This window comes from Drosophila melanogaster, chromosome 3L (genome assembly GCF_000001215.4).
Source record: "Drosophila melanogaster chromosome 3L".
Taxonomy (NCBI): domain Eukaryota; kingdom Metazoa; phylum Arthropoda; class Insecta; order Diptera; family Drosophilidae; genus Drosophila; species Drosophila melanogaster.
This window is the reverse complement of record NT_037436.4, coordinates 19,157,864-19,175,057: the sequence shown is the minus strand read 5'-3', so window position 1 is coordinate 19,175,057 and position 17,194 is coordinate 19,157,864. Positions and strand designations below refer to the sequence as shown.

The following is a 17,194-nucleotide window of genomic DNA, read 5'->3' as shown; positions in this document are numbered from 1 at the left end:
AATACATATTTATGTATGTAGGAAAGTCACCCTTGGCAACCCTCCTGTCAATTTAGCCGGGTCATAAATTTCAATATCGTTGTACTCGTTTTTTCGGTTAATTCGAAGTCGGGGAACTCCAGAGCGATATCTATGCGGGTTATCTGCGGAGTGACGTGTGGTTATCGGTGGAATGGAATGGAGTACTATCCCAACTATGCCATAATTTGCTTTAGAATGGTGTGAATTATTTGTTCGTTCTCCCTTCGCATTCTCGTGTCGATTTTTTTATGGCCTGAATTGTTGTATCTTAATTTTCTTTAATGGTTTATTATGATCCGACTGCAGTTGGCTTTATGTTTGCCCTGCGTGCCAAACGCGTTGCCACCTTTTTCTCTCTATATGTATGTACTGATAATTTCGTCTGATTGACAATTGTTTCTTCGTTTTCACATCGGTTTTTTCGTTCAATTGCGATAATGATAATAATGTGTAATAATATTTATTTCGATGCCGCTCTGCCGACTGACTGTCCGTCATAAATCGTGATTATTTATGGGAAATGAGATTTGTAGTGGCGCATTAATTGTCCGTTCGTCTGTCCGTCTGTCTGTCCGTATTATTCTCAATCTCTGGCGTTGGCACGATCGGAATTTGCAGCCCAGAGGATTGAACTCATTTCCACACGATGACATTGATATTTGCTATAATCTGCAGCACTTGCTTATTATATATATAGTACTTATTTGCAGATAGAGCCGCTACTGAAGGCATAATGATGATAATTGAATTGTTTACTTCGAAACGGCGCTCTTTGTTAACCTTTGCCAATTTAAAGTAAAAATAGTATTTCCAAAATGTATAGGTTAAATGTTAGCAAAGTGTACTTTGGGATTGGGTTATTCCCAGTCATCTAAAGGTGTTTGCTTTTGAATTCTATAATCTTGCTATTAATATACCATATATATTATGATTATATTTCATTTTATGAGACCTTTGAACCCACCCAAAGGCATTTTTTTACTTTGTCTGTACCACTTGATGGTTAATTCATCTTACAACTCAGTGAGATTAATGATCTCTCAATTGATCGCCAAGATTTATGAGCTTTAAATTGATCCAACTCATTTGTAACGCGTTGACTTAGGTCTTTAAGTCCTTGGTACCAAATTGATATGTCAGCTTGTGGACTGCGGAAGGGCAACTTAGCTCGGCCCAGCCCAAAACCAAAAAATCCAACTGGGATGTCGATGCTATGCGAATGCTTCGAGCTATTCGATTCCAGGGAAGTGAGCTGTTATGGGATGTCTTTAATGCCCATTGACAGAGCGCCGGGTGCAGTCGAGTCCACAGAAACAACGTGGACTCCAGCAACAACATCAGCGACAACGCCACTGGTTGTCTAGTTAAAGCTAAAGTTAAGGGGAAATTCCCCCTGAGAAACAAACAAAAGCGCAGACGATCGATCGACAAAGTACAAACAAAAGGCATGCCACTGGTACAAGAGGTGGGTAGGGGGCCCTAGCCAAAGGGAAAATGATGGGGATCGGGGATGGTGAGAGGGGGGTCCGGTACCACCCAGGAAAATCACGATGACGAACTGATGCCTGGGCAGATACAGATACATGGCCTGCAAAAGGAAACAACGACAGAGGCAACACCTCTTGTTAGTTTTACTGATCATGATCGTGACAGGGGTATGGAGATCTCTCGAATACACTGCGCAAATCTTACGGTCTTGAATTGAAATGGGACTTTAAGTTCATAGATATGAAATCGATATGATCGCATCAGTGATCTCCATAGGGAAGCTAAGATTATTTAAAAATAGAGAGAATTACACTATATGCTACAGCTCTTATTAGCAGGGTTTGGCTTTAAGTAACACATTCACTTATACCTCCTATTTCGAGCAGTGTATCCTTTGAGCCCTGCCCACTGGACAAACTGATTGAGGCACGAACGGGCGCAACTCCTTCGTGGGTCAATCATCGGGTTCCAACTTGGAGCAACTCGGGAGTTGGAGTTAGGGTCTGAGTCGAGTTCATGTTTCACAGTTTGCAAATAACTCTAATCGGGGTTTTCTGCATCGCTGTGTGGGTGCCTCCCGTCTTCCCCCTCGGCCATTTATAACTACCCCTCCCGGGATCCTACACACTTTCCGCCGCTTTTCGGATCTGAACAAGCCATGCATTGTAAGTTCATTAGCGGCCCAAGTGCACGATTCGCTTGTTGTTGGGGGCCCGATGTTGGATGGATCGGACTATACTGTACTCCCTTCCCCAACCTTTCCCGAAATGCATATAAACATGAGATTTTTCTGCACCTTATGGGCAGACTTTAATTTCTGATACCCTTTAAGGGAGCATGATGAAACAAAGTTGCTGAAAGTTAAGAAAGTGCATATTTAAGTATGGAAGTACCAATCATGATCCAATGATTATCTTTTCGTTGTCAAACTATTAAAATAACCAAGATATTTGGGAAGAGAATGACATAAAATTAAACAATGTATTATTCAACTAAGCTGCATCATACCAATTTCATTTAATTCAATTCACTATATCCCACGGAATTTTAGGGTATTATCGCTTCGTTCACCACAAACTTGGGCTTGCAGCTTGTTTATTTTTTGCTGCTTTGGCATACCTGGGAGCTCCTCCTAACTAACTAGGCAAAATCACTCATACTTGCAACCACACTGCACCACATGTGGTCTGGAGAGCGAAGAACCGGCTCGCCGGGTGGAAAAGAGGTGGTGCGGAGAGGGATGGGAGGATGGGGCATTCTTCCTCTTCGCGGGGCACCCTGCAGCTAAAAGAACGGGGTGTATTGAACCGCAGCGAAGGCAGCACAACAATGAGAGCAGAGTCAGAGCCAAAAGTCAAAACGTGAGCCTGGATTGCAGGCGATCTGCGTCTTCTTCCTTTTCTTCTTTCTTTCTTGCTTCCGCGCCCCCTCTCCATTCCAACCTACCGTAAACCTGACCGGGACCTGGAAGTTATTTTTTTTTCGTTCTACCTTTTTATCGCTCTTTTAGCAAGCCAACCGATGACGCTAACAAGGCAAGAACAACAACGACAACGGCTCGGAAGAATGATCATGATCGAAAGGGGTTTTCAGAAGAGTCGCTGAGCGAGGGAGAGGGCTAGAGAGCGCACGAGAGAGACGGAGCTCGTGGGCTGACGGCGTTATCTGGTAACAACGTGTTACGAATTACTTTTAACAAGACCCTTAGCAGATAAAAACCAGAAAACCGGTCGTGAGAGATTGAAGCCGAGTCGGGAGAACAAGGTGAGAAAGAGAAAGAGCGGTGCGCCGGAAGAGACTCTTCGGAAGAGAGAGCGTGTGTTTGGAACGTGCGCTCATTAGCAAGGTGAGCACACCAACAGGAAGGAATTGCAATTAAAGCCAGGCTGTCGGAGTTGCTGACTTTTTCTCGTGGGTGATGGGGAGGGGGAGTAGGGCACCCTGTATTCCCACCACCGCCGAAGAAAGTCAAAGAACTTGCTGAGTTTTCAGCAGGGTGCACTGGAAAAATCAGGGAGAGGAAGACGCAGAAAGAGAGAGTGAGTGAAAAACCTGAAAATATGCCAGACAACAACAGATGCGTCTGAAAAACTGGGTTGGAAAAGGGGCCGACGGGCGGGGGGCTAGAAGTGGAAGGTTGGCATGCGAAACGCAGCACATGTGTAACGGATAGAGGAAGAGCAGTGTTGGTAGAGGAGGGTCGTCGAAAGGGGGTAAAAGAGAGAAAAGTAAGGGAGAAGGACGAACGACAGCGGAAGGAAACGTGGCTGTCAATCCATCCAGTCAGAGATTTGTCACCCGGAGAGTGGAAAATATTCCACGGGGGTTGGGAAAACGCAAGTGGGTTAAAAATAGGAAAACAATAGGTGAAGCCCACGAAACTCGGAAGGACAAACTCTAGTAAGAGTAAATAATATGATTTACAGAAAGTAAAGTGTATAAAGTATAAATTTCTATTTGAAAGATGCATCTTTACGCAGTGATTACGCAGTATGTAAGTAGAATTGAAGGCCTACAAATATTTCCAACCATAATAATAGTCCTCTTTCTTGATAATGGTATTAAATACTCAACAGGAAATCACCTTCATAAAACCCGATTTACATCGGCTATAAAAATCACCTAAGGAAAGCTAATGTAACAGTAAATGCTCTATTAAAACATGAGTTCCTTCCCGTATTTATTTGGTTTGTGCAAAAAGTAACGAAATGCAGGGCAAGACAAACAAAAAGAAAGCAAACCGTAAACAAAACATTTATTTTGCTGCATTTATCGCATGCTAGAGAACTCTCTCCAGCTTACGCTCTCTCTCACTCTCGCACTCACAATCAAAACACCCGTTGCCCTCCCCCACAATTTGTACCAGCGAGCGAGCGAGCTCTGGAACTCAAACTCAGTTGGCATCAGTTCTCTTTCGACGATCGGAGTGCTCGGTTCTGCGGACGGAAGACTGCCGCTCGAATCATATCGAAATAAGACTCGCGAGTCACAATTGCACCGTTGAAACGGCAATTAATCAATGAAGAAAACGTAATAATTTATTTGTATACAAACACCTCTCTTTTGTGCGCAAATCGAAAGCAGTGACAATCAATCGTAAGCATTCGTGAATAAAAGAAGTTTCTTCAAGCTAACACCGTAGAGTGGCGTCCTCGAAAAAGCGACAGAAAATACAGAAAACGAGTTATGAAAATACAAATTGTGGCCGTGCCATGTGAGAATGTGTGTTGGAAATTGTTATAAAGAAACAAGATTTGCTGTTCGTTGTTATTGTTGCTATTCCGATCTGTGATCGCTGATCGACAAGCGTCAACTGAAATTGGATTTTCGGGGCTCGGGGCTCACCTTTAAATATATCTGTAGGAAAACAAGCATCCCACACCGTAGCACCTGAAAGATAGCGACAACATTTGGCGCTACATGAAATATTAATTAAAAAATCTGTCCGAAAATAAAGTAGAAATTACTTGCAGCGGCAAAAAGTTTCTATAAGAACCGGCGCACGTATTTATATGTGTGTCTGTGTATCCGTCAGATACTTGCTGTATCCGTGTGTGCCTGCATCTCCAGGTGTTCGTGCGCCAGTGTGAGTGTTTGATGTAAGCAGACGTGAAATTGGATTAACTTTGACAGACGCACGGCGTTTTTTAATTACCACCAAAGAGTTTTCGGGATTAACGGCGGAAAGTTGGACCAGCTCCCCAGGTAAATATCATCTACGAGGGCGGAGGGGCCGCAGATTTTCATTACACTGCGAGTCAAAGATCAGTAGCGGGAGATCCGTATAATGGGATATGCCAGTCAGGCGATTTCGAGGCGGGAAACTGATCTCCAAAAGGGGTGAGAAAACTCTGGGGAAATGCACAACTCGGCCTAGTGGATCGAAATGGATTTCAAGCCTATCTCTTCTGTAGGGATATTGTGTACTTCCATAATAAAACCGTACTTTATAATCCGTTCCAAAACCAGCTTTATATATACCAAATAAAAGGTACTCTTAATAGGGTGTTTCCGAACAAGATTGAGCAATCCCAAAGCCCTATAAATCTTTGTGAGAACTTTCGAGTTGATCCATTCCAAATAATACAAATCCGGAGGGTCAAAAGCTCATTGAATGTTTAACCCCAACAACAGTTACACATGGTTATTTTTACCGGTTAACGTTTATTCGATGAGAACACCTTATCTCTGCCGAGTTTCGGTTCGACGGGCTTTTTGTTTACTCAACAACAGAAATTGCGGCTGCCAGGTTCTTTTTTTCGACAGTTTTCGTTTATTTCAATCGAATCAATATTGCCGTCGAATGAATGGAGAACCACCAACCGAAATCTTATCTCCCGCGGGGGGAAGAGTAAAAAGTGGGGTTGGTGTCTGGAATGCGTGTGTGTGTCTACATTATTTCATTATTTGTTGTCAAAGTTTCGGCTGCCGCGGCAGCGACTACCAGAAATACTACCATGCCATCGATAGAGCTGGAAAATCAGTAAAAAAAAAAAAAAAGAAAAACGAAGGTAGGGGAGTGAAAGAGCCGCTGATTGCAGGTGCTGGCTGGCTCTGGTGACTCTACCTGGAAAAAGTTGGAGTATGGAGTATGTAGCATGTCTCTGGTACTCCTCGGTTTAATCTGTGATCAAGATAAGCCATTGCATGTCGATCGTTTCGTGTTCGAGATTTCAGATCCCCTAGATAGTTATAGTTTTCCGCTGTCTTTCTCTCTCTCTGCTTCTTTCTCATTTCTTGAGTCTGTGTGTGGAAAATTATGTTTCTCTGTGGTCATAAATTATGCGTAACGCGACACCTTCGTCTACAGGTTTCCAATGTGTCGTTAAATATTTTATTTCACTTTTATGGTTCTGCCATTGGATTTCGCATGAAGCGAATGGCGGAGGACTCGGATCGTTGGGGCCACAATGATTTCATTAATTCTTCAGTTAACAACAGACGCTCCCAAGGTTAGACCCTCTTATAAAGGCAAAGGTGTTGCCCCAACTGCCCGCCAGAGCCTGCTAAAAATATCAATTTACATACCGAGACTGAGGCACAGGGACATCATGTGGTGCTCCTTGTGCCCAATTCCCAATCCCCTATTCCCGGCTTCTCCGAGAGAAACGGGCCAGGCCCGCACTTTCGCAATTCGAAAAATTGCGCTTTGTCACACAGCAAACGACTTGCGGCCGCCTGCTGGGGCGACACTCAAATGCCAGGCCGTGCTGTTTTTCTGTTTGGCTGGCTGCTCCTCTCTGCTGGTCGCAACAGCCGAGTGTTGCCTGTTGACTGGGCACAGTGTTACCGGAGCGTCCTGTTTAATGATCTGTGAACGGAATGGAAACCTAAGAAATGCTTCAGGTGAAACATTGACATTTTATGTCCGAAGATAGGGCTGATTGTATTGATTTTATTGAAGATTTATTTATTTTTTGTAATATAATAATAAAATTAATATAATAAAGAATATTTTAATGGCTCTAATAGAGTGCATAGTCATTTTGTAATAACTTAGAATTATTTTCTATAAGTATTTTTTAATATTCATCTCAAAAATCCTTGACCACTGTGCCCGTTGACCTCCCGCAGCTTTCCGGCATGTCTGGTTGTCTCGTTCTCGGATCTTCCCTCCTTCACTCTATGTCTCAAACAGGTGATCATTTTACAAACGGTCCTGGCTACCTGTTCCCGCTGGTCCCGCCGATCCGAGAATCCCGAAAGTCGGCCATAAATTATGTTTTGTTTGGTTTTTGTTGCTCGCTGCTTTTTGTCTCCTCCACTGGGCTTGGCTATAAATTTCTCGTTGACTCTTTCCACTTGTCAAAGTCTTTTCATTTTCTTGGTGCCTGGCGTATTTTTTTTTATGATTTTTTGGGGACTCTGCTTCTGCTTAATTGTGACTGGGAGAGGATTATCTCGTTTTTTTTTTAGCAATCCGCTGCTGCAAAAAATTTATCGACAGGCGCATTGACACTCGGCCAGCGAGTCAGTTAGTCAGTTACTCAAGTCAGTCACTCAATTCAGCAGGGAGACGTCAGTTGACTTGTCACTCTCGACGGGTTTGTCAGTTTCGTATCCTGGTAACCGTTTTTTTTTCTGATCAGCAATGATGGAGCTGTCAGCTTAGGCGCTAATGTGCATACTAATGTCGGATGCTTCGAAAGTTTATGACAAACCAAGTGGGAATTGACATCGAAACTATTTGCGAATGTTCTGGGATTAAACGTGGTAGCAGAACAACAGGTGCTCGATATAAAAGTTGATTTATTGGAGTTTATAAAATTGTTTCGTAGGTAATTCAATATACTCTTATTTATCTATCCATACTCGAAAATAAAATAGGTAATACTCAAACACATGATGTAGTACAATGGGCAAAGGGATACACATAATTATAGTTTAGAGTCAACAATGGACCCACAATGTTGTCATATCATTCTCAATTTATTGAGACCGCAATCATCAGCTGCCACATGTGGCTTTCAGTACCACCTTTTGCCTGTTCCACCTCCGATGCCGATGGCAATTTGTCCGCGGGCAATTGGCTGTATGCGTTCCCGTGATCATTTACCGATCTTGTTATAATTATAAAACCCACAATTGTCTTATTGCTGGTATCCTCTGCCGGAGTCTAATCATGTTGAGGCCCTGGCCACTCCTCCTCCAATGGGCAACCGATAATTTACGGACAACCTGAGCAACGACCCTCGTAATTATAAAACCATTTCCCACTCCGTTGCACTGGATCTGGCCCTCATTTTCTCTCTGTACACACGGCTTGTTTAAATAACACCAACATATTGATTAATTTTCGAGGCACTGCTGAAGACGGGACTTGACATGGCTCGAAACGGGCCAAAAGCAGGTCTCGAGTCGTTCATCAAACTGGCCCAGTCAACTCGGGCCCCGTGCTGCAATTCATCAAACTGCGGGCCAGAATGTGTTGCCTTCTTCCATGTCTCGCTGCACAGTGAAAAAATGTTAACTAAACATTAGATCTCAAAATTTAATGATATATAAAATTGATATTTCTCTTAACTGAAACTAAAAGTGGTTTTGGACTCCCCGTTTTTCTAATAAAAGCATTAAGTACTTCTGTTCACCATCAATATTTTTCCCAAGTGCCCTCTGATTTTGTTTTGCCTTGTTTTGTTTGATTTATTTTGCAGCTCCTTCAATTTTCCCCATTCAGTCATATCATTAGGCTTCAGGCTCTCTCTTTGCCCGGTTTTTGTTTTATTTAAACCATTTTTGGCCCCTGCCCGTTGTGGTTAGCGGAGGAAAACCGAAATCAATTTGACATGATTGCCATGGATCATCATTTTTTTCTCTCTCGTTTATTCGGTTGGTTTCTACGGCGCTTTCATTGGACCCCGTGTTTTTGGTGTGTGTTTGTTTTGAATATTTTGTTTGCCGGCTATTAGGTTTTGATTATTTATGAGCTGAACCCATGGGGCACACACTTGCCGCAGAAAACTGCTCATGGCTCGTTGGAATTGGCCCAGCAATTAGCCAACACAAACCACAAACGCCTCTCCTCCGACCGAAAAACGATTATTTGCTTTTAAATGAAAAATCACCAAAAATCACAGAAAAGCTTGAAAGACAAAAGAAGATCATCTTTCGGTTCCTTTAGATGTTAGACGTTCTTTTTTTTTATTATTTTCGCATGCCAACAAACTATTTGTCTTTGGCCAACAATCAAGCTGAAATTGCCTTTTAATGGCAATTTACTTATTTATTTATTTGTTTATCTTGGCATATCTCAAAGGTTTGCCAACATTAAAGGCAGCTAAAAACTAAATAATACATGCAGACTCCCGACCAATTTATCTTTTATAAATTTTTCAATAAATTTATGGCTCCTCGTTCGGTTTTGGCTTGCGTTTTTTCGATTGTTTACGAAAAACATTTATTATGCATAGTTTGGTTAGACAGGCGAGCAAGCTATCAATTTTTCACCTTTCGTATCTGGCAGATACATCAAACAAGAGTTGAAACTTGTTGCCTGACTTGAGTTTCTGGCTGTTCAGGCTTGGTGCTGCTTGCTAACTGTGTCGCTAAATGTGCGTTGCGGTGTTGTTGGGGAGATAAATTCCATAAAAATCAACAGCAACACACTCTAAAATCGACGACTACCTAAGCAACAATAACAATGAGAAATGAGAAATGACAAAGGCAAACGACGACGACCACGACGACGCTATCTTAGGGAGAACTGATGATGATTTATGAGCGTCAGAAATCAAGTAGAAAATTACGGTAATAGAAGAACACAAGGCAGACTGCACACAGATACTTGCGCACTCACACACCGCACTGAATTCGAACTCATAGATACGTACGTACGTACCTACCTAAAATTCCAATTTTACTCAAGAGGTTAGCACAGACCACCGAAAACCGAAAATACGTATGTACAAACAAAATCGACACCGTTCGTTGGGCAATTTTAAGTAGAATTTATTTCGAGTTTGGGCAAATAGAGCCCACATGAAAAAGCGATAAAAACATGTTCTCCCCGACCGTTTCGTTCGGGGGAGATATTTTTAATATGCTAATTGGCAATGCAAATATTGAGCTAGCGCCTGCTTGAAGCAATTTGCATTTTATTCGAACAAAACCGAAAACCAAAAGTGTCGGTTATAAATCCAATGGCACACTCGCGAGTGTGGGAGAATAGAAATGGGAATTAGACACAGAAACACATACCATATTTATGGCATTTTTTCCATCGTCGGGCATCAGATTCGCTTTGAGTCTAATTCATTTAGCAAGACGACACCTTGTTAGAGCCCTGACTTATGACGGGATGTGTGGGGATATTTTCCAGCTGCCGTGTGTGTGTGTGTGTTTGGGTTTTAGCTGGAAATGTAGCGACTAGGTGTTAATTTTGTTTGTTATTCGAGCCACTCGACAGAGTCCCCCCATTCCCCCCAATCACGAGGAACAAATAGTTCCCAAACAACACGAACAACGAAGCAACACAGATCTAAAATGAAAATTCCCATTTAAAATGAAAATTAACAAGACATGCGGGCGAGTGTAGGTGTTGAGAAAATTGGATGTGGGATAGGGAACTGGCCTCAACAAGTGGAAAATCCAAATGGAAATTATCTTTGGGGGTCATTAAAAATATAATGTAACAAGGGGTCGAATGTCACAAATTTAAGATTTCATTTTCCAAAAAGAAATGCCTTCTTAATAGGTCAACAAAATTGAATGATTGGATGAGCATTCAATTCTTGTACTAAAGAAGCAACCATCTGAAATGCATTTTAATCGAAGTAACTCACAAGTTCATTAACGCAGGCCAAGTGATTGGGTAAGATTTGCTGGGGTTCTTAGAAAGTTTCCCGCAACACATCCTTTTGATCACTGATTCATTCCCCCAAAAGAATCAAACGAAAACAAGCCCAATGAAACTTATTTAATATGCCTTATATAGAAAGCAGTTAATTAAATCGACCCTGTAGGAGGGCGGCTGCTGCTGGAGCTTCCCTTGAAATCAGTTAACAAAAGCCCAAAGATAAACAGAGCCAGTCGAGGAGGATGCAAAGCAAAGGGGCACAGAGACCACAAAAAATAAGAAATAAAACGATTCGAAAAAGGAGAGAAGGGAAAAGGAATGGAGCTGAGCAGACCCGAGTTGAGTTGAGTTGCGTTGAGTGTATAAAATGCACAAGTTTAAACAGAATTCAGATCGAGATCGGAGGAAGGAAGGGCGCGATGGGCAGGCATCATTAATTCTCACCCAAGTGTTGCACGACGAACGGAGTGTTTTCCTCAGCCCGCTGTGCATATTTCCAATTAAAGCGACTTGCAACTCTAATGAACTTGAAGATATCAATCTACGCGCTGTTAACCCTAAAAAACCGCAGACAGACGGCGACGAAGAAGTCCGGCACGAAATAAATGTCAGGCTAATTAAAAGGCAGGCAAAAATCTGCGGCTGCAATCGAGCATGCAATATTACTCATAAATTTTCCGTCCTGTCTCCTCTTTGGTAGCAACTTTGTTTAGAGGCAGCAAATTAATTGAAATAGTACCAAAAATAGAAACCGTCCAAACCGTGGATTCTGTTGCATGTATCCCACAGATACGCATCTCTGGGATGCATCTACATCTATGCACATGTTTCGCTCTCAGTCTCCACCTCCTCCTCCTCATTCCAAATGGGAATGGAAGGGAAGCGCTCGGCTCGCGTTAAAACAAACAAAAATATATTTTTCTTATAAACAGAACTCTGAACAAAATAATTTTATTTTCAGCAGGCAGGTTCTCTTGTAACTCAGTATCTTCTTTTTGCTCCACCTCTCTTAAACATACACTTGGAAAAGTTTTTCACTAAATACGTATACGTATTTTATGAGTATTATTATAATAATTTCTTCTTCAGACTACAGAATTTTAAATGGGTTTTAAATTTCATTTATTTTTTAAATTTCAATGAACATGTTTTTAGTATTCATATATCAATATGAAACTAAAAAATCCTTGCAATCCTTGTCTATTTAAATGAAATTGATGATACAAAGTACAACAAATTTTCTCTCTCTGCACTTGAGTATCTTTTTGGGCTCTCGCATCGAAACATAATTAATTTCTGTTTGTTTAAGGTCTGCGCCTGCGACTGACTGTTGTTTCCTGCGACGCGATGACGATGGCGATATTTGCTTTCCTCGGAGCGAAGGAAGGGTGCTGCTCCTTGAGATTCATTGGAATTTAAATTTTCAAAAAACGATACTCCGCACAATACATATTCATTGTCGTGGCTCGTCGTCGTGTTGGGCATTTAAATGCCCGCTCATAAATTTGTTTTCTGCTTTTTGCAATGTCATAAATTAAACATTTTCGAAACTGATACGTTCTGCCCCTCCCTGTGACTGCCTGCCTGCTTTGCTTTTATTGATCATCAAGTTGACATTCGCCGGAGAGAAAGGAAGATCGAGGCAGTGGGAATATTTTGCCATAAATTATGCGCCTAATTAATTGGCCTACAAATTCCAATTCCTTCGCTCAGAATCTTTCCCAGTTAATTAGTCAGAAACTGAAAAGCGTTTGGAACCAGTCTTGAAACGTGGATCGTCTTCATTTTGCCTCAGCGTGTTGTTCTTTTTTGTTAGTTTGAATTTCAGAGATTTGTGTGTCGCAGATTTTTAACTTTGAATTCACATTCAAATTGAGCTTTTCTTGGAAGTTGATTTGTTCAAGCCTTGGCATTGAATAGAGAACAATTTCTAAGATTTCTTAAGCAGGAAATTTATAATGACAAGCTGGTCTTACAAAGAATTTTGAATTAACAACTGCGCATCAAATAACTTTTCAAAGTGTCATTGGCATTTATTCTTTTAAGCTAAATGAATTATTACCCTAAGTTCTTGGTATTTTTTTCACTAAAAATTACAGTTGGCGTTATTTAGAAAGCACTTTTGGCCCATATTTTCGTATGGGCTTAAAAGTACTATTCCTGAAGAGTCAATATTTGTTAAAACAATCTTAAATCGATTTCTTGCTCACTCGGAGGAGCTACTAATTGCGAAACACTCGATTTCTAATATGGGTAATACCCCGACAACCGAAAAATAATTAACTTCAAAAGAAAAACGACATCTCCCCACATTTCGCCATGATCTATCTCCAGTCCTATCTCAATTAAGCAAGCCAGCGGAAAACAAAGAACGCAAAAGCCAGAGGCAGACGTTCATAATTAAAAAATTGTCATTTTGTTGTCGTTTGCTTAACTTTATCTGCAATTGGTTACAGCGGAGATTACACCTGGCAAATTGTACGGCGGAGGTGGTAAATCAAAGGCGGCGAATTGTGGGCTCACAAATACTCGGCATTGTTGCTCCTTCGACTTATCTCAGTCTTCTTGGTTCTCGGTTTGGTTAGGCAAATCTTTTGCGGCACTCCCACACTCGCACTTTCGGCTTCAGCTTCAGATACAGATACAGATACAAAGTACAGATATAGATACAGATACGGTTACGGTTGCAGGGGCAACCTCTTCTACGGCATTTTATTTGTCACTGGCTGATTAAACTTGCATTATATAGACACATAAATACATGTACAAAGAGTGCCGTTAAAGCAAATAACAACAAGGCGCGCTCTTTAATAAGAAATAACAAAAAAAAAACACAAAAATGTTGGAGGGAGTGAAAAAAGTTAATTAAATTGTAAGCGAGTGGCTGCCTCCTCCATTGGCACACACGCAACTTCTTCATCATCCGGCGAATGTCTGGCCCCTTAATCCCGTGCCGTGATTAAAGTAGTCCACTTTCGGCTAGGCCCAGGGATAAAACCCCCGGCCATTTTCCATTTTCCGCCCCACCCACGCTTTTCCCCCGTTGCTCCCTTTTATTCCGTCGGCTTTTCCTGTTTGCTCTTTGGGAGCTGCCGCTTTCCCTCTGTTTTTCTTTCGTGGCTTCCCCGCTTTTGAAGTGCTGCCGCAGAGACAAATGCAATTGTTCCTTAGCCGCCCACAAATTTATTGTCCAAATATTAATATTTGCCCGGGCACCCAGAACATAACTCAGGCCGCAAATTGTGGCAACTCTTTTCTTGGCTCTTCGGCCAGCCCGTAAATTATGTCGCCAATTCCCATTTTTTTTTTCCAGCAGACTGTCTGGCATAAGCGCGTTTTTATGCTTATTGCATAATTAAGTTATTCGGCCTTTAATATTTTCTAATTATACCAGATTTATATACCTTTTTTATGTCCGCTTTTACGATTAGCAACATTCGGCGATGCTCCAAATCTCCGCGCGGGGATTTCGCTTTATGAAAGTTACCAACTTAAGGCTTTTATAGTTGCATCTTAAATCATCAGTTATCAGATAACTCATCGTACCTCTTTTTGCATCTCATTACAGCTGGGCGGAATCGAATGAACCAGAAAATCAACCAGATAGCAGCAAAGCCAACGGAATGGAAAAAATGGTAAGTTGAAGATTTATTGAAAAATGGCTTAGAAGTTTAAATTTGAATTTGGACAATTCCGTGCAAAGTATTAGCTTGGCTTTGAAATTGCAGACTCTCCTCCTCTGTAATTTGGTTCTCCCCACTATTTTGCATACAACAAGACATCAGCTAGACGCAAATATAAATAAGAGGCCAGAAAACTTGACCTTTCCCCCGCCAAACACTTTGCCTCTTGGCTACTTCATTGCGCTTAGTTTGCCGCACAATGGAGAGCAAAATGCCAGGGCCCTCTATTTGTGACCCGGCTAGTGCAATTGACCAAGGAGCCAAGGAGCAGGAACCCACTGGTAGTCGGAATCCAACATCATAAACATCCTCTTGGTCTGCGGTTGTCGGCAGTTACTTTTCAACGCCAATTTTGCTCTTCAAAACGAGCCATCTCCTGGTGCACAGAGAAAAACCAAACAAGGTTAATCGACTATTCATTGGTTTAAAAAGAAATTTTTATTATACTCCTTCAGAAGAGCGAGATTTGTAATGATTGTCCTTCGATTGGAAATTATTAAATTCATCTCAAAATACATTTCAAGTTATTTTCCCCTGTGTAGGACTACTATTCTTTTCGTTTGAGCCTGGTTTTCTGGTTTCGGCTGCCGTGGGCGATGCATCTTCAGACGCGACTTGTTGCCCCATTGTTGGCTCACCCTTTTGAGCGGAGAATATGGGAAAATGGCTGAGAGACCGAGAAGGAGAAGAAGACAGAGAGAGCTGTATCTGAATCTTGGGGCAGGCATATCTTTTGCCACTTTAACGTTAACGAGCTGTTGACTTCTTTCTGCTTTTGCCGGCAGTTGAGTTGCCAAGTTCTTCAGTTCGACTCTCCTTCTTCTTTATATCCCTGCACAGTCTTCATCATCATCTGGCTGCCAGCTTTGCCTATCCATCATTCTCTCATATTTCCTTTTGGGCTGCTTTAATGCAAAATATCCTGGCAAGCCTTTTAGACTAGTTAGCATATCGCCGTCTCTTTCGCCCGTCCTGCAGCCATCTCTTTCGCCGGCACAACTTGTCTGGCCAACTGTCGAAGCTTTTTGTTGATATGAAGTGGTTTTTTTTTTTGTCTCCAGACACTGTTGTTGTTTTATTTTCATTTGTTCAGGGCTCATTTGTTATGCGAGACATTTCGAAATGTTCTCGTAATTAATACATGAGAATATTTCCATAAATACAAACATTGATTCGGCCAGATGCGCAAACATACTGCAATGACACATCATCATTCTCAATCCGTTCGCTCGATCTTCGTCGTCGGCCGTCTCGGTTTTTTTTTGTTTACAACGCGTTTGCCTAAGCTTACAAATAACTAATTTAATATGCCAAACATGCGACGTCTCCCTTCGCAGCATGTGGCGCTCAACTCGCCCAGGGAAAGATGGAATTACTCGGTTAATTGAATTATAATTGTGGACGGCAGGCAGCTATATGTATATTCCCAGCACCCCCTCTGTTCTCAGGTTTTCCCCACCAGCACACTCCCTCGCGTTGATCACGTCGATCATGTCGAGCAGTCAATCAATGTTCTAAAGATATTTTCATATTCTCGGTGCCAGCTCGTTGGTGAAATGTGTATATATTCCGTGTAGCCCATAGGCTGAGTTCATTAGAAATGCCAGTGCAGTGAGGGATCTGCCTCGGGATGGGTTTCACTTGCCTGGGGATTGGGTACAGAAATTGTTATGATATTTATGGGTTAGGGAGTAATAGGAATGCGTATGAGTTGCACGAGTGATACAGGAAAGATTAATCATTTATTAAAGAATCTACAAACGATTGAGTGCCTTCAATTAATAAAGCAACTTAAGAAAAAGGGTAGCATTCAGAAGAAAACTAAATCTATATATATGTATATATCTAACTAAATTTGACTCGAACTTTGCCCAAATCAGTTTGCACCTTTCGGTCTCACAAAATTGCCCCTGATTCAATTCGATTGAACTCAACTTTTATGGCACGTCGGCAATGGCGTCAGTGTAAACAACAGTGGGCATCCACCTAAGGCGGATCACGCGCCGTATGGAGAGGGAGGAGGAGGAGGTGGTGGAGGTGGTGGAAGGCAGGGCCACAGTGGAACCACCCGTTGAGTGGCTGAGGGGGGGCTGGTGTGGTTAGAGCGGACTGGAGTGGCACATCAGCCCAGCTCATTCGACATCCCTTCGTGCTGTTTCCTGCCCGAAAAACACGCGCTGATTGCTCGGGCTGTTGAAATGCGCTTGGAAAAATAAACCAAGAGCCCAGCGCGAAAGGCATAAATTATTTGGTGCAACAAAACCCCGCCCGTTCCCGTGGAAAATTAAGGTGACCATATGTGGCCGGAGGGCACCCAACCGAGAGCAAGTGAAGCAAGAAAAACAGTTCATAAAATCAACAAACAGCAGCGCGCAAAAGCTGGAGCTGAACAAAGATCCACAGAAGCTGAAGTCGAGGAATGGGAATTGTAATAGGAACAGGAATCTCGAACAGCATTTGAAATGCCGTGCAGGGAATTCCTGTGTTGCTGTTCGTGTTTCAAATAAACTTCGAAATGCATAAATAGTTTACAACAATAACAGGGAATCAGCAGAAGCAGCAGCAGTAGCGTTTCCCCGAGAAGAAAGAAAAACAGGAACAAGTGCGTTGATTGCAGCCAGCCGGCTGTACTTTGCAGTGGGAGTGGGAGTTGGGTGGAAAATCGTGGAAAAACTGCCAGAGCTGGGCGGGGGAAATCATGTGGGCC

The 17,194-nt window shown here is 42.1% G+C and overlaps 1 protein-coding gene across 7 annotated transcripts in view; it reads left to right on the top strand.

The window, feature by feature from the left end:
- The window catches only part of fz2 (frizzled 2), a 94,399-nt gene that overhangs the window by 60,316 nt on the left and 16,889 nt on the right, over positions 1–17,194 (top strand). For 3 of the 7 annotated variants that reach the window (NM_001104173.3, NM_001414152.1, NM_001275108.2), the window contains exons 1-2: positions 4,410–5,214; positions 14,373–14,439. The gene's annotated coding sequence lies outside the window, so the exon portion shown is untranslated. Of the gene's footprint in view, positions 1–4,409; positions 5,215–14,372; positions 14,440–17,194 lie in introns of those variants that run through there. The other 4 variants (NM_001275107.1, NM_001144499.3, NM_001275109.1 and 1 more) reach the window with 3 other exon arrangements.